At 40.1% G+C, this 25,776-nt stretch overlaps 1 protein-coding gene across 5 annotated transcripts in view; it reads right to left on the minus strand.

Annotated features, from left to right (window-relative positions):
• FAM168A (family with sequence similarity 168 member A) overlaps window positions 1–24,919 on the minus strand; it is a 192,126-nt gene extending 167,207 nt beyond the window's left edge. Inside the window, exon 1 of one of the 5 annotated variants that reach the window (XM_040489286.1) lies at window positions 24,896–24,919. The gene's annotated coding sequence lies outside the window, so the exon portion shown is untranslated. Of the gene's footprint in view, window positions 1–23,428; window positions 23,676–24,895 lie in introns of those variants that run through there. The other 4 variants (XM_040489289.1, XM_040489285.1, XM_040489287.1 and 1 more) reach the window with 4 other exon arrangements.
• Window positions 24,920–25,776: the final 857 nt, after the last annotated feature.

Raw genomic sequence — 25,776 nt, forward strand, 5'->3', positions numbered from 1 at the left:
GTACTCCTAGTCCCACCCCATTCTTACATTCATTCACCCAATACTTCCTGCCCAAGGACCTCATTCTGGCCTCTTCTCTTCAATTGTCCCAAGAGCTAACACAAAACTCATCAAAACATTTCCTTTATACAGTTCAAGTGAAATTTAAAATTTCTCTTAAACTCTTAACAATAAAGAGCAAACCGCAATAAAGAGCAAACTGAGGGATGAAGGAGGGAGGTGGGTGGGAGATGGGCTAGATGGGTGATGGGTATTAAGGAGGGCATTTGTGATGATCAATGGGTGTTGTATGTAAGTGATGAATCACTGAATTCTACTCTTAAAACCAATATTGCACTATATGTTAACTAAAATTTAAATTTAAAAAATAATTAAATAAATTAAATTTATCTCTTAAAATGGTGGTGAATTCTCACTAAGCCCCACCTAATCTACCTATGAAAGTCACATAATTACTATCTCACCTAGCATTTTTTAATTTAAAATACTTTTTCACATCTATTATCTCATTTGATCCTCACAACATATGAGAAGGTCAGCTATTATTATCCCTATCCCAAGTCATAGCCAGAGAAAGTCAGCTGTCCTAAGAAACGCAGCTAGTAAGCAGCAAAGCTGGAACTTCAACAAGTTTGTATGATCACAAATCCAATGCCCTTACCATATATGCACTCACCCTCTGGACCAAGAGAGTATAAATAGTGAGCCAGCTGTCTGTATGTCCCTTAAACAAATTACCTAGTTTGGGCAGCAAGTTCCTTGAGAAAAATGAACTCTGTCAATTTAACAGTTTCAACAAGAAATGTAACACAGTGGCACTAGAAGTTGGCCATCCTTTAATAACTCTTATGGCCAATGATAAAAGAAACATCAAATTATTCTAGTAGTTCGATACTACTAGAGTTAAGTCTAAAGAAAGAAAACCAATGTTTATTTAGCCTCTACTATGTCATAGGCATATACTGGGCACTATCACATACATTAACACCAGTATTCCTAGTAAATGGGTATCATATCCCTATTTTGCAAATGAGCAAAATGAGCCCTTACCCAAGGGCTAAGGGTTAGCCAATGAGGGTTAAGAGCTTTATCCAAGATCACCCAATAAGTGGTAGTGCCAAGACTTAAAAGCCCAGTCCCCAAACTCCAAGTGTGAGGTTATTTGAAACCAGAGATTATTATATACTTTGGTACCTTTTAAAGCATTCTTAAAACAGTGTATGTTTGGAGGGCCTTTAATTTTGGTAAGATAATCAAAATACTCCATGTACCGGGGCGCCTGGGTGGCGCAGTCGGTTAAGCGTCCGACTTCAGCCAGGTCACGATCTCGCGCTCCGTGAGTTCGAGCCCCGCGTCGGGCTCTGGGCTGATGGCTCAGAGCCTGGAGCCTGTTTCCGATTCTGTGTCTCCCTCTCTCTCTGCCCCTCCCCCGTTCATGCTCTGTCTCTCTCTGTCCCAAAAATAAATAAACGTTTAAAAAAAAAAAAAATACTCCATGTACCTTACTTATATAATACAAGATTAGATGACAGGGATGTGCCTGGGTGGCTCAGTCTGTTGAGTGTCTGACTCTTGGTTTCAGCTCAGGTCACGATCTCAGTTCATGAGATTGAGCCCCACGTTGGACTCTATGCTGACAACATGGAGCCTGCTTGGGATCCTCTCCCTCCCTTTCTCTCTCTCTACCCCTCCCCCACTTGTGTGCACATACACACACTCTCTCTCAAAATAAATAAACAAATTAAAAAAAAAAAAAAAACATTGGAAGGGCGCATGGGCGTCCAGTCGATTAAGCATCTGACTTCGGCTCAGGTCATGATCTTGCAGTTCATGGTTTCAACCCCTAAAACAGGTTCTGTGCTGACAATTCAGAGCCTGGAGCCTGCTTTGGATTCTGTCTCTATCGGTAGCTCTTTCAAAATTAAATAAACATTAAAAATTTTTTTAAAAAAAGATTAGATGACAGGAAGAACAATCACATATGTATATCTGATGGTAGGTACTAATTCATGTAATACTGAGCCAATCGCTGTAATATCTAAGAGTTTAATACAAACTTTAATGTCTCTTCAGAATGTCTTCTACTACAATTAAAAACCTTGCAGGAGTTTTGAATCTGATAAACTGCCTGCCACATATTAGCTGAGATACCTTAATTTGATTACTTCTCTGAATTTAACTTTCTGCATATGTGAAACAGAAACAATACCTACCTCTCAGTATTCTAATTAAGATTTAGAGATAATGTATTTAAAACACCTAGGGGCAATGTCTAGCATGCAGTAGCTATTATCATCCTTTGCCCTCTGTGGATGTATTTCCAGCAAAAACGTGTAGATGAAAATTAAAAACTCAAATGTACGATTTTTCCAAAAATAATGGAATGTTTGGTAGCATGGAAAATAAACATTCAGATGATTTAAATTTTTTATTTTCATCTAGATATTTTGTTATTAAATACACAAAACCTTCAAAAACAAATCCCAGATGACAATCAAAATCAAATTCAGCTATTTTTCCCTTGAATCCCTAAGCAGAATTTCTTCCCTGCTCAGAAGATCCTCTAGTTACCTAGTAACCACCTGCCAGCCCCAAACTAAAGAAAATTGGCTCTGCACTGGGCTAATTACCCAACCAGCCTGAACAATCTAAAACGAAGTCTGGAATAAAGGGAATTGTCAGCCAGAATGTTAGTGAAATTATCCACAACAGGAGACCTGAAAATCCAAATACCACCGGGCAGTTATTTCCATGAGAATAAAATCACAATTTATGAGCCCTGCAAATTATACCATTATTAAAACAAACATCCCATTGAGGCTACAGCTATCAGATAAATGGCTTTATTGTCCCCATTGTTTCATCCACTGCAGCAAAGAGGTGCAAACTGAATGAGCGGTTACCAGAAGCAGCAATTTCTAGGAAATTACAATGCAGACCTCCATCTTAAAGCTCCCTTTGTGTTGGGCTATAAACGCTCGGAAGGGGAAGAGGGGAACAGAGAATCAACTCTTTTCTCCACTGCCCCAAACTCAAAGACCATGACAACTTTACAAGCAGAACTCACCAGTTATCCACATATTTTCCTATTTGTTTTTGCCCCAGTAGGTCATTCCTGGGCTTGCCCAGGAGGAAGAATCTGAACTAAGCAAATGCACTTTTTTCACTAAGAAACGTTTAGACAATTCTCCAACCCAAATAAACACAAACAGAAGAAACAAGAAAATAGCCCCTGGTTTCCCTGGCTCCCACAACACAAAGCATCTCCAGCAACAGCAATGAGAATTAATGAGAAAGTACAAAAGTATAGAATTGGCTCCTCCCATTATTAGAAAAAAAATCCCTTTATAATAACCGCTAGCATCATAAACTTCAAACTTCATTTTAATACTTAAATGAAAAATCTGAGATGCTAGCTAACACCTATCCTGAGCCAAACTGCAGCAGAGAATGAGGAAGGCAAAGTAATCCTTTCAGTAATAGCTCACTTAAACCCCACAAATCTACCAATTTTGGAAACGGAAGGAACTAGCATCACAAGGTATCTGCTATATGCCAACCACTGCACACATTACTTATAATCCTCACAACAACCCTCTGAGGCAGACTAGATATCCCTTATTGACAGGTGAGAATTTGAAGCTTAGAGAAATTAAATAACTTGCCCAAGGTCACAAAGCTACTAATGGAAAATTTGAACTTAAGGTTCTCTGACTTTAAATCGACTTTAAATTCTAAGCACTTTCAAACCTTTGGTTTTTGCTTTTTTGTGCTACCTGTAGAACCTTATAAAATACACTTTTTGGAAAAAAGGAGTGTTAAGACATCACATTTAAGTGCTACCTGAGGCTTTTACAAAGTTCTAACGATACAAGGTAGTCATGGGACAATGCATATGAACCAAGACTTCATCATACAATTCACTTTCAAAATTCTCCTCTAATCCTCTCAACAAATTTGTGTGATATGATCCTTCCCAACTTTACATGTGACAAAATTTTATATGTGAGGCTCAGAAAGATTTTATGATTTGCCCAAAGCAGCATGGAAACTAGAACTCAGAACTCTTGACTACAAGCTCATTGCTCATACAACTTACCACAATGCCAGACTTAAACACAGGCATCAAGAACTCAAAAATCTGCTGTGGCATTCTTTGCTTATTTATGAAGAACATCTGTTCATAATAATATGTGGAACACTGGGCATGGAGGAGGGAAGGACAGAGTATCAAAAGCCCTTTAGGGCCTCAAGTTACATAAATCTAAACGTTCCTGTTAAAAGCTCATTCAGTGGGAAAGGACAACAAGATTTAAGGTGATATTAAAGCATTTTGGAACTCTGAACTCCTAAATGTACTCTGGACCACTAACTGAAAGCTGGGCTGATAATACTGACTTCCAGTGACTGAAGGCTGCTGTGTGTCAGGCACCATGCTAGGCTCTTTCTACACACTATTCCTAGCTTCCTCATGGTCCTTTGGACAGGTGATAGAATTCCTGTTTTACAGATGAGTAAACTAGGCTGAGAGATGATATGACATCTCCAAAGATGACCAAATAGTACAGTGGCAGATGAGGGATCTGAACCCTGATCGGGTCTGACTTCAAGACCATGTTTACACTATAGTAACAGAAAGCAGATCAACGGGTGCTTGGATGGGGGATCAGGGAAAGCAAGAGGAAGGGATTACACAAGGGTGCCAGGAAACTTTTGGGAGGTGATGGATATATTCACTATCTGAATTATGATGATGGTTTCACAGGTATATATATGTCAAAACTTAGCAGAATGTATTAAATTTCTGTCATTCACTGTCAATTTTACCTCAATAAAGGTGTTTAGGAAGGAAAAAATACACTGTTCTTTTTATTAACCACTGATCAAGTTTTACTAACCAGAGTATCTACCCTTAAATTGTGTCTGATCTCAGGGAAGTCAGGCCAAGGAATTCTTTCCCTAACCAATTTAGTTTGGAGTTTATATAAACTATTAGAAAAACATCACTGAAAAACAGTTTTAAGAGTAACAGGTTTTTTCCAAACACTCGACGACACTCCATAATACATTTCTATATAAATAAAATATTAATTACAAAATACAGCCTGATAAAAGGATAAAGAGTGAAGGCTTTGGCGTTACCCAACCTGGACTAACTCCCATCTCTGGTTCTTACAAGTGAATCTAGTCAGGTTGCTAATCTCCACCCAGTTCCTTACTTACAAAATGAAAGTAATAATAACAATACTATAATTTATTGAAACTATTATATGCCAAACACCAAACTAAGCACTTTATCTAATTATCTCATTTAATCCTAAAACCTGTATACTGTAAATACCACTATGTTTCCATCTCAAAGACTGATGAAACAAGTTATAGAAAGATTAAGTAACTCTGAAGGTCACAAAGCCAGTAAGTGCCAGAGCTGGGATTTAAACCTTAAAAATTACTTGAGGTAATAAACTTGAAAAAGGAATAAAATACTATTAGTGTTAGCATACTTTATTTTTTTTTTTAACGTTTATTTATTTTTTTGGGACACAGAGACACAGAGCATGAACGGGGGAGGGGCAGAGAGAGAGGGAGACACAGAATCGGAAACAGGCTCCAGGCTCCAAGCCATCAGCCCAGAGCCCGACGCGGGGCTCGAACTCACGGAGCGCGAGATCGTGACCTGGCTGAAGTCGGACGCTCAACCGACTGCGCCACCCAGGCGCCCCAGTGTTAGCATACTTTAAATGATAGAAAGCCCCCTCTATTCTTTAAAGGTTTTCTAAAAAAGTATTATATTAAAAGGAAAATTTTTTTAATATTTATTTATTTTTGTTTTTTTGTTTTTTGTTTTTTTTTTAATTTTTTTTTCAACGTTTATTTATTTTTTGGGGACAGAGAGAGACAGAGCATGAACAGGGGAGGGGCAGAGAGAGAGGGAGACACAGAATCGGAAACAGGCTCCAGGCTCTGAGCCATCAGCCCAGAGCCTGACGCGGGGCTCGAACTCACGGACCGCGAGATCGTGACCTGGCTGAAGTCGGACGCTTAACCGACTGCGCCACCCAGGCGCCCCATTAATGTTTATTTATTTTTGAAAGAGAGAGAGAGCACACAGAGGAGGGGCAGAAAGAAAGGGAGAGAGAGAATCTCAAGCAGGACCCATGCTGATAATGGAGACAGAGCTCGATGTAGGGCTCAATCCCGGGAACCATAAGATCATGACCTGAGGAGAAACCAAGAATCAGGCACTCAAATGACTGAGCCACCCAGGAGCCCCAAAAAGAAATTTAAAAACATATTCTACAAATTAAACTTTTAACTGATTAAGGCTAGTGTTTACTTTATTCAATTTATCCCTAATTCTCAGTCTGCAAGTAACTACTATTTTTCTCTGCTTTACTGATGAGGAAAATGCAATTCTGAAATTTAAATAAACTCCAAAGGTAACACAGACATAAGTCTTCTGACAAGAAATAGAACTCTTTCCACTTTGGCTTGTTGCCATCCACGCCATTCAGAACCACATTCAATATTTTTTCAGACACCACACCTTAAACATCTTAAGGGCATCTTCCATAATATCACAGAACCCCAGTTTCATGGACTAGACTTAAAACTCTTTGCCCTACTGATGGCTCAGAGCCTGGAGCCTGCTTCCAATTCTGTGTCTCCCTCTCTCTCTGCCCCTCCCCCGTTCATGCTGTCTCTCTCTGTCTCAAAAATAAACGTTAAAAAAAAATTAAAAAAAAAAAAAAACTCTTTGCCCTAATTCATGATGCCAATAGTGTTAGTACTTCAAAAATGACACACTAATATATGCAGTCTTTTTCTTACTTATTTCTGGACTAGGTAAGAAAATTGATGCTCCAATCTGCCAAAATACTATTATCATTGAATAAAAAACAAAAACCAGGATATAATATTTGTATAGAACATTTGTGAAGTTCTTTCACATGTATTAAATCCTTGCAACTTTCAAAAGTAGATATGGATGTGATTATTCTCATTTTACAGGGGAAAAAACTGAAATTCAGAGTACTTAAACAACTTTCTCCAAATCAGAGAGCTAGTAAGTGGCTAAGCTGGAGTTCAAACCTAGGTCTTCTGACTCTACATCCAGAATCTTCCACACACCAGACCCAGTCTTCTTTCAGAAATAAGCTCATGTGTTTACTCCTCCAAGAACTCTTCCCTGAAAAAGGTATTAACACCCCCCCTCTCTGCTTGTTATTTTACAGCATCTATGAGACACTGAATGTAATGTATTTGTTTATACCTGCTTCCTTGTACCCAGGAGCTCCTTGGAGACAGAGACCACATCCTACTCATCTCTGTATCATCAGAACCAACCTAGCACAGAGCGTGACATCCATGTTAACTAAGTGAACACATACATAAATGATTATTTTTATGTGCTACTAAGACTCTAGCAAAACCTTTTTTGGAAGCCGTAATTTAAATCACCTGTCAGGGACCACTAAGTGCTTAACAGGGTAGACAAAAAAACCCCACATTTCCTAAAGTCTCTACCACCAAAACTAATAAGTCAAATCCAACATTTAGGGTCAAAAAATCAAATGCACAAGTTAAGTACTGATCAAATTTAGTTTTATAGCATTCATTCTATGTTATCTGAAAGTTAAAATTGACCAAAAACTTAATAAAAGAAGGGGGCACCTGGGTGGCTCAGTCGGTTAAGTGTCAACTCTTGATCATGATCAAGCATCACGATCTCATGACTTCCTCCTTCCCAACTCATGAGTGCTCGCTCACATTCTCTCTCTCTCAAAATAAACTTTTTTAAAAAGTTAAAAAAAGAAACTTGGAAGTAGAGAATAGAACCAACAGAAAAGCAAACAAGAGGTCCAAACTTCTTCATTTACCAATATAATCTTCATTCATTCCAAGTGAGATTCTAAGATCTGTCACAAATCAAGTTCTGAGTATCTACAGGTCTACTGCATATACAGCTCCACTACCCCAACTATGAGCAAAAATAGATGAAAGCTGCGTCAGAGTGGACTGAAGTGTAGCAGAGGTAACATGGGGGAGGGGGGCGGAGGACAACAGAAAACAACAGAAAAGCCATTCCACAAAAACTCAGTCTAGAACAATATGGAGTAACTGTGGCTGGTTGGGAAAGTACAGCTGCTAACAGATTAGCCTGACACTAGGGATTCAATCAACAAGACCTTACTGATGCCCTTTTCCTCAAGGGCCAAAAATAGGCCCTTGGGAAAAAGGGTGATCAGATACAATCCCTGCTCCCTGCAAGTGGAGGAAATCAATAAGCAATAAATAAACAGATCATTACAATCAGGGCACCCCAGAGATGGGGCACCCAATCCCAATCTGAGAAAAGCCAAGGAAAGTTTTCCAGAAAAGGTTAACTCCTAAGCTGAGTCTCAAAGGCCAAGTAGGAGTTACACCAATTAAGATGTCCAGGCCCAGAGAGGAGGATGTGCAAAGACATTGAAACAAGAGGCATGGTGCATCTGGAGAAATGCAAACACAGTACAATGTATACTTTATTAGTACTAGAGATGAAATATATAAGGTGGGAGGAGAGGCAAACAATGAGTGGTTCAGTTGGTTAAGCATCCGACTTCGGCTCAGGTCACGATCTCAGTTTGTGGGTTTGAGCCCTGCGTTGGCTTCTGTGGTGACGGCTCAGGGCCTGGAGCCTGCTTCGGATTCTATGTGTCCCTCTCTCTCTGCCCCTCCCCTACTCGCACTCTCTCTCTCTCAAAAATAAACATTAAAAAAAAGTTTTTAATCCCATACTTCATTCTAGAAAGATATGAATAATGGCTAGCATTTCTTAATATATGCTAAACACTGTGTTAAGTTCTTCATATGAATTATTTCATTCAATCCTCACAACTATCCAGGAATTATGTACTATTATTACTGCCCTTCCCCTTTTAAAGATTAAAAAAATGAGGCACAGAAAAGTGAAGTAACTTGTCCAAGGTCTCATAGCTAATAAGGGGGAAAACAAGGGCAAAAAAGATGTATTACCGTATTTCTGAAGAGATCATTAACAATGTAACGAAAATTCATCCCATTAGATCTCTTTAATTCCTAAATATCCAAATTACTTAAATAGTTTCATAGTTTATCACTAAGAAGGTTGACCGTTTCCCCCACAGCAAATGGTGATGAGAATCTAGTGTGCAAACTTTGTAGCACTAATCTACACAGTAGCCCAGAGGAGCTAGGTTATGTCCTACTCTGTAAAAACTGGTTCACTCATTTATCACAGATTCATTTATTAAACAAAAATGTACTAAGCTCCACTAGGTTCCAGGTATCAAGGATACACAAATAATCACGGAGACATTGCCCATGGAAGACAGAACAGCATGTAGGAAAGAGCTCTCATAGGCCATGGAGACAGAAAAGTCTGGGGCTAAATTCCACCCTAGTTACCTACCGGCTGGTGGGTCTGAGCAGACTCTACATCTCTCAGCCTAAGTTTTCTCTTGTATAAAATAACCGTGACCATCCTACAGGATAACTGTGAGTATAAATAAGATTAAAAAACATAAAGGACTAGCACAACGTAGACACACAATGAATGTTCATTCTCCTCCCTTCAGAACTGAGGCTCCAGGCAGTTTAAGTGTGCTGGCAGAAAGGTTAAATGATGCTCAGTACTACAACTTGTCTAACCCACCTCCTCTGTTCTCCACTGCCCAATCACAGTGAAAAACCAGTCACTATGCAACAAAACTACTTGGCAGTGGCTTCAACTACATCTTTTTTCTTTTTCTACTGTAAATGCTCCAGAGGTTAAGGGTACGAGGACTAAATACCTAGAGAACCACTTTTATACACAGTTATGCACAGTTCTCTAAAGGCTATTTCATACCTTTCCTTCACCACAAGGTGGTGAATAATAAGCACCAACCCCAGGGATTTTCTAACATCCTGACAAACCTGTGAAACTGTTCAACTCTAAAGTATTTTGGTTCTACTAAACCAAGTAAAAACCAACTGCATTCATGCTGGCTTTTTTTTTTTTTTAAGTATTACATTATTTAAGTAATCTCTACACACCTCACATGGGGCTTGAACTCAGGACCCCAAGATCAAGAATCATACATTCTTCCAACTAAGCCAGCGAGTTGCCCTAGTGCTAGCTTTCAAAACAGTATTGTTAGTAAAGGTTTAATAAAATCACCTATTCTTCTGATGAGAAATAAGTAAAGCCTAGAAACACAATCATCATCCAAATAAATGAAAATATACCATCCTGTATTGAGTGAAGGCAGTGACACCAGACTGTAATAGTATCTTTCCATTCTTCATAACCATGCCAAAAAAGAGAACCAATTTCAGTTTCACTAAAGAATGCTCTTGATAAAGCCACAAAAATGATTAACTTTATTAATCTCAATCATTAACTGCACATCTTTTTAATATTCTGTGATGAAATTGGAAGTATAAAGTACTTCTCCTGCATACCAAAGTACAAGAATTGTCTCAAAGAAAAACATTAAAGCATTCGTGCAATTAAGTTTCAAGCTGAACTAGCAGCTTTTTTCATGAAACACCGTTTTTACTTGAAAGAACAACTGGCAGATGAACTATGATTATTCAGACTTGGATGTTCAGCATTTTTTCAAAAATGAATGATGTGAGACTCACTTCATGGAAAACAACTGTCACTATTTGTTGCCATTGCTAAAATTTGAGCTTACAAGCAAAAAATAGAAAAGAATTGACTGATAAGATTGGTGGTAACATTAACTAATGTGATTTTTTGACATTACATAATAGAATACAACATTTAGAAGATCTATGTAACTCAGTAAACCAATATTTTGCAAATGACCAATATATGATGCTACAAAATCATGCCTGGGTAGAAGATCCATTCAAAGTACAAAACAGACCAACAGATTTTAAGGTAACACAATACAAAAAGCTCACTGATATAGTTTCATTTTCTATAATGTAATGGACCTTTAAGAAACTAAGAGTCGTCGGGGCACCTGGGTGGCTCAGTTGGTTAAGTGCCCAACTCCTGATTTCATCTCAGGTCATGATTTTACAGTTCGTGAGATCCAGCCCCAAGTCAGGCTCCATACTGACAGCACAGCACGGAACCTGTTTGATATTCTCTCTCTCACCTCTCTCTCTGCCCTTCCCCTGCTGGCACATGACTCCCTCTCTCTCAAAATAAACAAACTTTAAAAAATGAAACTAAGAGTTGTCAGGCACTTGGTTGGCTCAGTCAATAGAGCATGAGACTCTTGGTCTTGGGGTCATGAATTCAAGCCCCACATTAGGCTTAGAGGTTATTTTAAAAAAAATTTTTTTTAAAGAAAAAGAAACTAACAGTTGTCAAGTTTTGGTGTTGATATTCAAAAAAGAATATCCACAATTATCTAAAAAGGCAATTAAAACATTCCTTCCTTTCCTAGCCACATATCTATGTGGGACTGGATTTTTTTTTTAAGGTTATTTGAGAGAGAGAATACACATGCACACACACATGCAGAAACAGGAGAAGGTCAGAGAGGAGAAAAAGAATCCCAAGCAGGCTCCATGCCATCAGCCCAGAGCCGGATATGGGGCTCAAACTCACTAACTGTGAGATCGTAACCTGAGCCAAGATGAAGAGTCCAACGCTTAACCAACTGAGCCACCCAGGCACCCCAGATCAGGTTTTTAATACAAGCTGCTTTTATCAGCTATGTAACCAAATGCAAGCTACTTAATCCCTACAAACCTCAGTTGCTTTAGTTTCCTCTTCTGTAAAATAGGCACAATACCCTACACAAGGTAAATGTGATCATTAAATTATATAAGAGAGAAAAAATACCCAGCATGTTACCTGATATACAACTTATTAGGTCCCTTTTGTCTTTCTATCCTCATCCCCTACTAGTTCTCAGACCTGAGACAAATTACCCTCTTGAGTCTTGATTTCTTCATTCTTAAAATAATGCAACATGATACACCTATGCACTATAGGTCAAATAAAATAGTATAATTCTGTTTACAGAAGTACAGTGTAACAATACTTATAGAGATTTTTGCTATAAATTCAAAATAAAACAAGGATGACACATTAGAAAACTGGGATATGTTAAAAAATTCTAAAACAAAGGCTAGAAAATATGAGCATCAGCAGAAACTGTCAACCTTGAAGGACATGATCACAAGGCAAATCAGGATCATAATCTCAGTCAGCCAAGAATTGAAGTTTACTGGAAAAAATATATCAGCCACAGTTCTTTCAAAATGTGCATATCTAAGAAAAAGCACAATCTATACCATTATGAAAACAGGCATATTCTAAAAGGACCCAGATAACTGCTTAAATGGAGGAAGGAGAGGGAGTTGTATTGGAGCTTTATAAACCAAAGCGTTCTTACAGCATCTTCATATAGAGATCAATGGTCCATTTATTAAAACATTAAACTCTTAGATAAAAAGAGTAACAGTTTGACAAAAAAGATTCTGTATAATTGTTCTCTACACTAAAGATATGCATAATTGCCCACGACACTAACTTTTATAATAAATAAAATAAGAAATATGAACTTGCTTTAGTCTCTTTTATCTTCAATATTCTACAACCTAAAGTTTGATTTTTGATACCCTATGGGTTAAGAATGAAACGAAGATGGGGCACCTGGGTGTCTCAGCTGGTTGAGCATCTGACTTGAGTTCAAGCCCCACACTGGGCTCGATGCTGTCAGCACAGAGCCTGCTTCAGATCCTCTGTCCCTCTCTCTGCCCCTACCCCACTTGCACTCTCTCAAAAATAAACATTTTTTTAAAAATTGAATGAAACATAAGAGGAGAAAAGAGGAGGAGTTTCAGGAAGAAGATGGGGAGGGAAAGGAAGAACAGGAGGAAAAGGAAAAGAAGAAATTATAGAGACTGCATGTGACCCGCAAACCTAAAATATTTTTTATTGAAATCATTTGCCAACTCCTGAATATAACCTCTTGCTGCTTCTACTTCTGAATCTTAAGCTATACACCAACATCATCACCAAAGCTTTTATCAATCCAATTAAATTCTAAATTCCATTCTAAAAAAATTGTAAAAACAACATAGTATCTTACTCCTTATTAGAATATCATACTCCTGGCTTGTCCTCTATCCTTACTAGATTCAGTTCAAAAACTAATCACTCACTACTTGTACCCTCCAAAAACTAAAACTATAAAGATGACTAGGATACAGTCCCTGCCACCAAAAAACTTACAGGAGCAGACAAAAACAGTCAATTTACCTAAAACAGAGTATTATGACATAAGCATGTATTGGATGACCAAGGGAACAAATTGGGGGCACTTACAGCAACCTTTAAGGTTTTGAAAGGTTTCTTAGGGGAGATGGACCCAACCCAGAGGGATGAATAAAAGGAAAAACGGCGTCAACAAAGGTGTGAAATTGCAAGATATCTGTAAGAACTACATGCTACTCAGTATTCCCAGTCATAGGAAGAGTTACAAGCAGAAGTACATAGGCACAGGTCACAGAAGGCCTAACAGTTATGGTAAGGAGCCTAGACTTTAGAGCCAATAAAGGGATTTAAGCAAGAGAACAATGTGGACATATACACCTACTGGATAGATGTCGTAGCTGCTGAGTAAGACAGGTTTACTAGATGGGTGATACAGAAACCAGTTGTCCAGGTGAGATCAGGGTCTGAACTAAGGCGGTAATAGTAGGAATGGGGAGATGAATTCCAGAAATATTTAGAAACATTTAATTGGGGCTATGAAGGATAAGGGAGAAGAAATGACTAAGGGCACAAGAATATGCAATGGGAAAAAGACGGTCTCTTCAACAAATGGTATTAGGAAAACCAGACAGCTACATGCTAAAGAATGAAACTGAACCACTTTTTTACACCATACACAAAAATAAACTTAAAATGGATTAAAGATTTAAATGTAAGACCTGAAACCATAAAAGTCCTAGAAGACAGGACAGGTAGAACTTTCTCTGACATCAGCCATAGCAACATTTTTCTAGATATGTCTCCTGAGGCAAGGGAAATAAAAGCAAAAATAAACTATTAGCACTACATCAAAACAAAAAGCTTCTGCACAGCAGAGGAAACAAAACTAAAAGACAACCTACTGAATGGGGTATTTCCAAAGACCCAGTTAATAAAGGGTCACTATACAAAATGTATAAAGAACTTACACAATGCAAGACCAAAAAAAACCCAAGTAATCCAATTAAAAAACAGAACATTCTGCAAAGAAGACACAGAGATGGCCAACAGACACCTGAAAAGATGCTCGACATCACTGATCATCAGGGAAATGCAGATCATAACCACAATTAGATATCAACTCACATCTATCAGAATGGCTAAATCAAAAACACAAGAAACAAGTGTTGGCAAGGATGTGGAGTAAAAGGTGGGAATGCAAACTGGTGCACCTCTGTGAAAAACAGTATGGAGGTTCTTCAAAAAATTAAAAACCGAATTACCATATGATCCAGTAATTCCACTACTGAGTATTTACCCAAAGAATACAGAAACACTAACCCAAAAGGATACACACACCACTATGTTTATTGCAGCATTATGTAAAATAGCCAAATTATCAAGTGTCCACTGATAGATGAATGGATAAAGAAGATGTGGTTTAGGGGCGCCTGGGTGGCGCAGTCGGTTAAGCGTCCGACTTCAGCCAGGTCACGATCTCGCGGTCCGTGAGTTTGAGCCCCGCGTCAGGCTCTGGGCTGATGGCTCAGAGCCTGGAGCCTGTTTCCGATTCTGTGTCTCCCTCTCTCTCTGCCCCTCCCCCGTTCATGCTCTGTCTCTCTCTGTCCCAAAAAAAATAAATAAACGTTGAAAAAAAGAAGATGTGGTATATATACACGATAGAATATTAGCCATAAAAAAAGAATAAAATCTTGCCATATGCAACACGGACAGATCTAGAGGGTATAAATGCTAAGTGAAATAAGTCAGAGAAAGACAAATACCATATGATTTCACTCATATGTGGAATTCAAGAAACGAAACAAAGAAAAACAAAAGAGACAAACCAAAAACAGACTATTAGCTATAGAGAACAAACCGCTAATTACCAGAGGGGAGGTTAGAGGCAGGATGGGTAAAACTGGTGAAGAGGATTAAGAGCACACTTATCATGGGGCACCTGGCTGGCTCAGTCGGTTGAGCATCCAACTTCAGCTCAGGTCATGATCTCACAGTTTCATAAGTTCAAGCCCCGTGTCGGGCTCTGCGCTGACGGCTCAGAGCCCGGAGCCTGCTTCAGATTCTGTCTCCCTCTCTCTCTTCCCTTCCCCTGCTCACGCTCTCTCTCTCTCAAAAATAAACATTAAAAATTAAAAAAAAAAAAAAAGTGCTCAGTCATGAGCACGGAATAACATACAGAATAGTTTGAATCACTGAACTGTACACCTGAAACTAAGGTAACACTGTATATTAACTATACTGGAATTAAAATTAAAAAAAAAACAAAAAAAGAAAGAAAAAAAGAAGGGCACCTGGGTGGCTCAGTCAATGAAGTGTTCAACTCTTGGTTTCGGCTCAAGCCATGATCTCACGGCTTCATGGGTTCAAGCCCCACATGGGGTTCTGTGCTGCCAGCAGGGAGCCTGCTTGGGATTCATTCTCTCTCTCTCTCTCTCTCTCTCTCTCTCTCTCTGCCCCTCCCCCACTCGCACTGTCTCTGTCTCTCTCAAAATAAATAAATAAACTTTTATAAACAAATAAAATTTTTAAAAAGAGAAAGAAAAGACTAACGGCACATATTCATTAGCCAGTATGACTGGATATATGGTAGTACATTTGTTACAAGACTACAAGAAGAGATGATTTTAACTTTGTGTGGAAGAGGACACAGAATGGAAGAGGTTAGAAGTATATGGGGAAAATGGGTTCTGTTTTGGACCTTTTGAATGTGAGGAAAATCTAAATGTAGAAAATCTGTAGGTAGATGGCCAGTAGCTAGTCAGATTTACAAGTCTGGAACTCACAAGAGAGCTTCATGCTGGAGATATTTCAGAGTCATCAGCATATAGGTAACAGTTTAAGCCAATAGAGTGGGCAAGACTACTTAAGGAAAGAATCTTAGAAAGTTCAGTAAGTCAAGGAGCCAACCCTAAGGAATACCAACAGTCACTGAGAAAGCAGAAACAATAAAGATTTCATCTTAAATATCAGCTGATTTCCATAGCTTCCAAAATCTCTTCCAGCTGAACAACTGGGAAGAACAAAAAAAACCACAAAACATGTTCATTAATACACCTTATCTAATGAACAAAGTAAAAATTAAGAAATTCAGTAGAAGAGGACTTTCCAGGAGGAGGCATAGCATATCAAAAAAAACAGGAGCAAGACAGTACAGTATGTTTGGGGATTTGTTCATTTGGTCTTACAGTAGGTATACATGTTAGAAAGGCCTTAAAAAGAGGTATGAAACTAAGGCCTACAAGAACACTGGGAGGGAACAATCAAGGAAGACTGTGCTTTTGACATCATGAACCATTTTTAAGCTCTCCTTCCACAACACATCCACATCTCTTTTAGGTCTCAGCTCAAGCATTAATTCCTCCAAGAATCTCTCTTGCCAGTTCCCCTAGGCAGATCAGGCCACACCAACCTCCATCCTCCCCATGCCCCTTGTTCATGCCCCACTGTGGCATTTACCCTACCATGCTATGGCAATGTGTGGCATGTCTGTCTCCCAAATGTATCGACTCTAAACTCCTTAAGAGCGGGGAATTTTAATTTTTGTAGCCCATACTTACGGCACCCCCTCACCGCCACCTAATAATCACTCAATATGTATTTTGGTGGTTTTTTTAAGTTTATTTATTTTATTTTGAGAGGGGGGGGGGGGGAGGGGGGGGGGATCCCAAGCAGGCTCCATTTTATCAGCCCAGGGCCAAATGCCAGGCTCCATCCCATGAACCATGAGATCATGACCTAAGCCGAAACCAAGAGTCAGACACTGAGCCACCCAAGTGGCCCTGTATTTGTTGAACAAATGTCTTAAACCTATCTGAAGCAGACAGGACTACTAGCTCTTTGGCCTTGGAATGTGTTGCAGTTGTGGATTTATGTTCTTTGTTTTGCTTTACTTATGATAATATTACATAAATTTCTATTCCAAATGTAAAATGAGTGTGAGGAGATACAGCTCAGAAAAATACTGCATAACAAAAGAACAGCATACAGGAAAAATTTGCTCTAAACAATTCATAAGTAAAATAAAAATAATAGTAGTCACGGCTGTCATATTAAGCACCAATTATATATGTGCCAGTGAGTGTTCCAGGTTCTTTGTCCTTTTTATCTCATTTAACCCATACAACAAATCAACAATGGAGTATTATCACCCTTTTACATATGTGCACATCATTTATCTCACTTCTACTCTGTCTTGGTTATAAGTTACAGGTGGAAAACTGAGTTTTGTCAGAATAATGAAAAGCAAACACTGTATACTGCATTCTCTACTTCAATATAGCCTCGTTTCATTTTGAGCTAGCCAGCACAGTTACTGTGGGACCAAGTCTCATAAATTCACTAGGAGAAAGTCCTCTAGCACATTCTCTGTCCCACTATATCCAACAATCTTCAAGTTTCAAGGGAGAAATTGTGAACTGTCCATATAACCCTCCTCCAAGAGCAACTCTTCAGAAAAGCAATAAATCAAATATGACAAGCTTTTTACCTCTGTGTGGGGATTTCAATTTTGTAAACTAGGATGGTAAAAACCCTAACATTTATATAATACTTTCCAGTTTAAAAAGTATTTCCACATTTATTATCTCATTTGAGACCCATTTTACAGACAAGCAAACTGAAGCTCCAACAGATTTTAATGAATCTGGATTTCACATCTCTTAGACAAAAAAATTCTTGATGTCTAGGTTGTTAAATTCTGATATGTATAACTGAAGACTTCCTATCCATGGTACTCTCTGTACATCAGATGACAGACCCTCCTGTACAACCAGGAAAGGATCAATGTACTAGGCAGACTACCTGCAAAAAGACACACACAAATTCTGACGAAAAGAATGAAGTGACCTATCAAAACAGGAAATGAAGTTCTACGTTGGTATAACAAAGAATTAGTATCTAATAAATACAGAGCTAGCAATGAGGAAAAAGCTCTAAGAAAGTGCTGTTCCAAAGCTCACAAAGGCTGCTATTACCCCCTCCCATTCCTATTTCCAAGTATGATTGATCCACATCTGGATAATCTCATCAGCCATAAATGCAAGCTGGCTTCTTGCTATCTAGACTACCCTGTGTGTGTGTACACATGCTCATCTACTGAGGTATACATATAATTTTACTTACATATACATATAAGTAAAAAATATAGCCAGATAATGGGATTATAGACAATAATTTTGCTTCCTTTTACTTTTTTTTTTTTTAATTTTTTTTTCAACGTTTTTATTTATTTTTGGGACAGAGAGAGACAGAGCATGAACGGGGGAGGGGCAGAGAGAGAGGGAGACACAGAATCGGAAACAGGCTCCAGGCTCTGAGCCATCAGCCCAGAGCCCGACGCGGGGCTCGAACTCACGGACCGTGAGATCGTGACCTGGCTGAAGTCGGACGCTCAACCAACTGCGCCACCCAGGCGCCCCGCTTCCTTTTACTTTTTGTAATTTCCAATTTCTACCACATGCATGTTATTTTAATGGTAGAAAAAAAATAAGAATGATAAGAATATGGCCAGACAATACTTACACTATGATTCTATTTACATAAAATTGCAACAGTAAAAAAATAAATTGTTTAAAGATATGCACTTGTTTGCTAAAACTATAAAGACAAGAAAGCGATCCACACAAAATTCAGGAAAGCAGTTACTTATGAGGAATAGACAAGGAGAGAGATTCAATCAGGCAGGGAATAACAAAAGGCTTTAAAGGTACTAAAAATTTCCTTTTTCAGCTAAGTAGGAAAAAGATAGGTCTTCAATTTGTTACCATACTTTAAAATAAAGATGTATATTATACGCACCTTTATACATACGATTTATTCTGCAATGTAAAAAGAAGATACAAACAGGGTTGGAAAATCAGAATTTGGGGGCTGTAACCCAGACTTTTCCATTTACTGTGACCTTAAACAATTCATTTAAACCCTCAGAGCAGTTTTTCTTCTTATTTTATAGACGAGGAAGCTACAGCTAACATATGTTTAGCACTTTACTGATTAAAGTTCCTAGACTACAGTACAAACATGTAAATAGACAAACTGTGAGATGATAATACAAAGTAAGCCCTCTTTATTAAATTATAGAACATCATTATACCAAGAACTCAATGGTAGGACACACAAGGCTATTTACATTCTAATACCTTCTTGTCTCATAATAATGGCAACAATTAATGTTTTTTTAAATTTTTTTTTTCAACGTTTATTTATTTTTGGGACAGAGAGAGACAGAGCATGAACGGGGGAGGGGCAGAGAGAGAGGGAGACACAGAATCGGAAACAGGCTCCAGGCTCTGAGCCATCAGCCCAGAGCCCGATGTGGGGCTCGAACTCCCGGACTGCGAGATCGTGACCTGGCTGAAGTCGGACGCTTAACCGACTGCGCCACCCAGGCGCCCCAACAATTAATGTTTTTTAATATGTACTATGTAATCAACCCACTATGTTAAATACTTTCCATGGATTATTTTGTTTAATCCTCAAAACAACCCTATGAAATTAAAATTAGTTCTCTCATGCCCACTTTACAGATAAGACTATTGTGCCCAAGGTCACACAGCTAGCAGTATATGGTGGACTCAATTCAGAAGCCACACCTTTCACCACACCAAGTTATGCCTCACTTTTCTCAATTTAAGATTATTTATTTAGAGAGAGAGAGAGAGCACAAACGGGAGGGGCAGAAGGGGAGACAGAGAATCCCAAGCAAACTCCGTGCTGTCAACGCAGTGCCCAACATGGAGCTCAATCCCACAAACCAGGAGATCATGACCTGAGTAGAAACCAGGAGTTGGGCATTAACTGACTGAGACACCCAGGCTCCCCTCTCACTATATTTAATTCATCTATCTCTCCCAACAACGAAAGACTCCTTCACAACTGTTTTTTGTTCATTTTTATTTCCCTGGCACTTAGCAGGCAATAAGTAAATAAACATTGAACAAATAGTTCATATACATACGGTGTTTTCAAGGCATAACGTTATTTCAGGACATGAACTGATTTGTTTCCCTTGATGGCCTTGCCAAACATAAAAGTGTTTGTTTGTTTTTACTATTTTAACCATTTTTAAGTGTGCAATTCAGGAGACGTACATTCACAATGTTGTGCAACCATTACCACTAAGTTTGAAAGGTTTTTAATGACTTTACTGAAATCAATCGCTCAGCTATCAATAGGTAGAATGGGGATTTGAACCCAGGACTCTGCACCCCTAAATTCACAGACTATTCATTCTACCGAGGGGCCTATCAATACTTCCATCTGCTCTCTCCTTCTTACCAGAATATCAGAAGAATTAAACACACACTTTATATACATTTCTACTGCACAGGTGCCCACAGCTGTGAGGGGGGAAAAATCCACCAAGACGCTTCTCCCAGGTGATTACTTTTCATTTTGAGCTTTCAAAAGCTAGAGCTTTAACATAAATATCTCACCTCTAGCTCAAGCCTGCAGATCCGCAAAAGCAATGTCTGCACCCCAAAGTTATGAGAAGAAATGCTTGCATTAGATTACACTCTCACTGAATTACAGGTAACTGCTCAAACCTGGTTTTTATTGTAATACAGCTTCCTTATAACAAAACACTTTCAATCCTGAGGATAAGTCAAATCTTCCATCATTCTACCTATTTTGGAACAACAACAACAACAAAAAGATTCTAAGTATTGGGCATTTTTACATGCTCAACTGTGAAAGCCAAGGAAAATGGATTGTTTACGAGCCGAAGTCTGAAGCTTGAACAAGCAAACAAAAAATCATTTTGATCCTGTTGATGCCAATTTTATCCTCTTTACATCCCTCCTCATGTTTTCTCAGTCTGAGCTCTAATCAACAGCTACTTCCTATTTAACATATCATAGTTAATGCAATTAAGTGGAGAAAATTGTTTCCCTAAAACTGTTTCCCCCCAATCACACCCCTCTCTACCTTCCAGGATCACTATTCTGCCATAAGAATGAGCATATCATGAAGCTTTAAATAAAATTGCTGATGAATAGATGGAGACACTGCTTCTGCAGTTAATGCAATGTTCCTATATCAACACCAACTCCTAAAAAAACCACAAAAATGATTCTATATGCTTTACCTAGCCACATCAGACAGAATTCTGACCATCTGAATTCCTTTAGAAGAAAATTCAATCTATAGAAATATAGTCCAATTATTTTAAATCTTATCAAGTAATGTCAAAAGAGAATCAAATGAAAAACTCCATCAATACCAAACCATTTCACCAATGAATATTTATGACATTTCTGTATTTCCTGTCTTCTCTGTTTACATAAAGCAGTGGTGCCAAGATTCATCTCAGGATTATTAGCCTGCAATACAATGATGGGCCTAATTGCCTTGCAAACCAGGACACCAATAAATGGAGTCTTCAGACAATCAATTTTAAGAGGAGAGAAAAAAAAAAAAAAAGGCCTAAGCTCTTTCTACATACATGCACTTTGCCTAAGAAATAAATTCAGCCTCATATTTTTCAGTCTCATTTATGGGTTCTCAAGCAAGAAATGCTCCCTTAAATATCTCAACTCATCAAATCTATTTAATTCCAAATTCCAGGACTAATTTTCAAATGCACCAAGGAGAGGGTGGGAAGAAGCAGGCAGAGACATCATATAGAAAGATATCTATCACATTTCAGATTTATCTTCTCCATCTTTAGTTTGGGAGGTTTTTTCCTCAAAGTTTCTTTTTATGATAAATGAATAGAAAACACCCTCCCGTCGCCCCCCCCTCCCTTAATTCTACTTTAACTGAAGCCCCTCTTAACTTCACCTTTCGGGTTGATTTACTTCCGAATATGATACTAATACAAATGAAACAAAAAGATCGAACTAACAGCTTAAGACATCCTCTAGGAAAGAAAGTCTTTAATGTACCTTCTCTGTCCCCTGCAAAGTCCCCTCTGATTACTGTCCCTCCCCTAACCACAGCCTCCAAAGCTGTCCATTTAAGTACAACCCCTTACCCTCTCGTGTCTCTTGGAGGACATAAGAATCTTTCCTCTCTAGAATCATCCAACCCACTTCTTCCCAGCCCTGCTCACCGCCCCACTCCATCCTCCCTGCCCCATCCGCACCTGCAACTCCAGGTTTCCCACTCCTTAAATAGCTTCTTTGCCACCTCACCATCAGCAACCACCCCTCCAGTCCTACCAGTTCATCTCAGACACTCCTTTTCCAAAACTCTCTCCACCACCTTGGAAAGGGGCATTTTCTTCAAGATACCATCCCCCAACCTTGTGCACCACCTGCCACTATTCTTTCACTGTGTCTAGCCCAGCAGCGTCTTCTGAGCCCTCTGACTCAACCCAGGGAGCCACCATGCCTTTTCCAGTGGCTCTAAAATCACCCTAAATCCCATCCCCTGTGTCCCCCTCCAATTTCAATCTCTGCCTGCCCATTTTGGGCCTAACTTCTAATTTACCCTCCTCCTGCCAGCTCACCATCATACTCCTCTCATTGAAAGTCCCACCCCCACCAAGCTCCTATTCCAACCTCCATAAGCACTCCCCAGAAAAACCCCCAATTCTACCTCCTCTGCTCTCCTAACCCACGCTATTCCATAAGTCTCCACAAATTACACCACCCCCAGAGGGCAAACGCCCACTTCAAGCTCAGGTCTCAACCCATGCTAAGCCCCTTACTCCCAGCCCCTACCACCTACTTTAGTCTGCCTTAGGTCCATCCCAAATTCCACCCTCCTGAATTAACACCCCTCCCCCAGGGTCCTATCCAACCCTACAATTCCACTGTCTATTGAAATCATCTCCCCACCTTGCACCCCGGCTGGATCCCAAGCTGTCAACTGCTCCAAGCCAACCCCAAATCCATCACCCTCATTCAGTCCCCTCCCCCATTAAAAGCCATCCCACTCCAGTCTCATCATCCATGTCGCCCAAAAACATCCCAAATTCCACCCCGACCTCCCAAGCTCACGCTCCTGTCCCATATCGGGTCAATCGCTATTAAAAGTCCCCTTCCCTCGTCGCCGCCCCCCCCCACCCCGAACCTGCTTGGGTCCCACCCTCACCCCACCCCCAGCCCGCGCCTGGACAAGTCTCCCCTGCCAACCCGCCGTTCCATCGCGATCTCAACCCCCTTCCCCCAACCCGCGTGGGGGCTCCGCAGCCCCCACTCTCGTTCTCCGTAAGTACCACCGGCCCAGGCTCCTAGAGAGCGGACCAGGAGAGGGGGGGGGAGGTCTCCTCACCGGCGAGCCGCTGCAGGCGAAAACGGCGGCGGAGGCGGCGATGCCCTTGTCTTCTCTGGAGGCTACAGCGACGACGCTCTCACTCCCTCGCCTGTGTCCAGTAAGGTGGCGGATGGCGCGCAGGGACCGAGAGCCTCCTCCTCAGATTCGGCTCTGAATCCTCTGCAGTAGCCGACGAAGAGCCCGACGGGTGGGGGGAGGGGACGCTCGGCTGCGGGCGAAGGAGGAGGAGGCGGAGGGAGGGGGCGGGGGACCGCTAAGAAGGGCGGGGAAGGAGGAGCCTGCGCGGCGCCGCGACACGTCCCACAGCCTCAGCGCGCCGGGACCACAATTCCCGGCATGCCCTGCTCCGGCTCGCCCCTGGCCTGCGCGGCCTGCGCCTCCAGCCGCGCGCCCTATGCAGAGTGGCCGCGCCCGCCCTGGTCACGGACAATGGAGTAAAGTCAACCATCCCTTAGCGGCCTTTGTAAACTCAGAAACCATTTGTGAGGAAAGTTAGGTCTCCCCGAGCCCTCTTCTCAAAGTAGCGATGTTTGCAACGTCTCCAATCTCTTTACTCAAAGTAGCGATGTTTGCAACGTCTCCAATCTCTTTACACACACATACACCCGCTGCCGCCCCCTGCTGGACTACACTTCCCAGCATGCTCCCACAGTCTCCCGCCCTCCTTCCGGACCCTTCTCAGACGCGGTACTAGAGTTCCCAGGGGGTGGTGCCTGCGAAATGCTGGGAGATGCAGTTCTCGTTTCTTCCTCCATGTTAAGAAAAAGAAGTGAAAGAGAGGAAAAAAGGAAGGAATAAGCCAACCCACTGAGGATAGGCCTAGATGGGTTAGATCACCTGTGAGTCTGTACTCTCATCGTCAGCCCCGTTGCCACTGTCACACCAGAGCTAATTCAGCAGCTCCCTCCTGGTCTCCCTGCAAATCAGAGGACGATTTGGCAACTTAAATGCAAATGTGAAAAGAGGTTGCTTTTCGACCGGGCTCCATTACTTTAATTTTTTTTACCTTAAAAAGAGAATGAAACATTTTGAAAAAGATGAATGCACAAGGTACATTGAGGTTTTTGATTATCGGGGTATTGTAAATGTCCATTTGTATATACAAACAATACAGTAGTAAGCAGCTATTTGAAATGATGATGTAGATCTATTTATTGACACGAAAAGCTATTCACCATTTATTCTGGAGGGAAACACATTGATTACAGAACAGCATGTTTAAATGGTCCAATTTACGTGAAGTTTGAGACGATAGTCTATAAAAGCATAGTGAGACTTAAGCAAAGAGGTTCCCCAAATACTATCAGTGATTATCTTGGAGGAAAGGGTGTCAGATTTCAAGTAATTCTTATTTTCTTATTGCCTGAACTGTTTAAAAAAGAGCATCTAATTTTTTAAGTTATAAGACTATTTTCAAAAAATTTCCAAAATCCAACAACAATTCTTTGCTGTCTAAAAGCTTACCACGGCTTCCTGTTGCCCTCTGTGGTGCTCCGGGATGAGGCCTGTCTGGTTTTTCTGTGAGCTCAACAGTTCCACTATTAAAACAAATAATGGTAGGGGCGCCTGGGTGGCGCAGTTGGTTAAGCGTCCGACTTCAGCCAGGTCACGATCTCGCGGTCCGCGAGTTCGAGCCCCGCGTCAGGCTCTGGGCTGATGGCTCAGAGCCTGGAGCCTGTTTCCGATTCTGTGTCTCCCTCTCTCTCTGCCCCTCCCCCGTTCATGCTCTGTCTCTCTCTGTCCCAAAAATAAATAAACGTTGAAAAAAAAATAAAAAAAAAAACAAATAATGGTGGTTATTTACAATTAATAAAAAACCATTAAATTAGTAGAATGTTTTCTATTCTCATTACCTATTCTCAAATTTTTACTTCTTCCGGTCTTTCCAAAGCCATTTCCTCCTTTTCTCCTCATTCTTGAAATTCAAACCAAAATCCTACCTTCCCTAGAATGAATTTTAGGCACATTAATTTTCTTTCTATCTGAATTCTTATAGCACGGGTTTTTAATCTCTGGGCCAGAGATCTCTGTGGAGATGGGGAGTGAAGAGGGAGGAACAGAGTTACTGTAAAGGGTCTGCAAAGCTCTCCTTAAACAAAACATTGTCTATTGACTGAATAAGTCTTATACTTAAAAAAATAATTTTTCTTCTGTGTCCAACTCTCCTAGCATATGGAACATGGCATCAGATGATTCCCCTATTTAGCATAAATCCTGTTATGGTATTTTAGATTTAGGATATTGTTATTCCTTGATGTTCTGAACACTAGAACATTCAAGCTCCACTAGCCAGCCCACTCGAGAACCTCAAGCGTACGTGAGAAAGGCCAGGTTCCTTGTATCAG

This window comes from Herpailurus yagouaroundi, unplaced genomic scaffold (genome assembly GCF_014898765.1).
Source record: "Herpailurus yagouaroundi ecotype Mexico unplaced genomic scaffold, PumYag 180, whole genome shotgun sequence".
Lineage (NCBI taxonomy): Eukaryota > Metazoa > Chordata > Mammalia > Carnivora > Felidae > Herpailurus > Herpailurus yagouaroundi.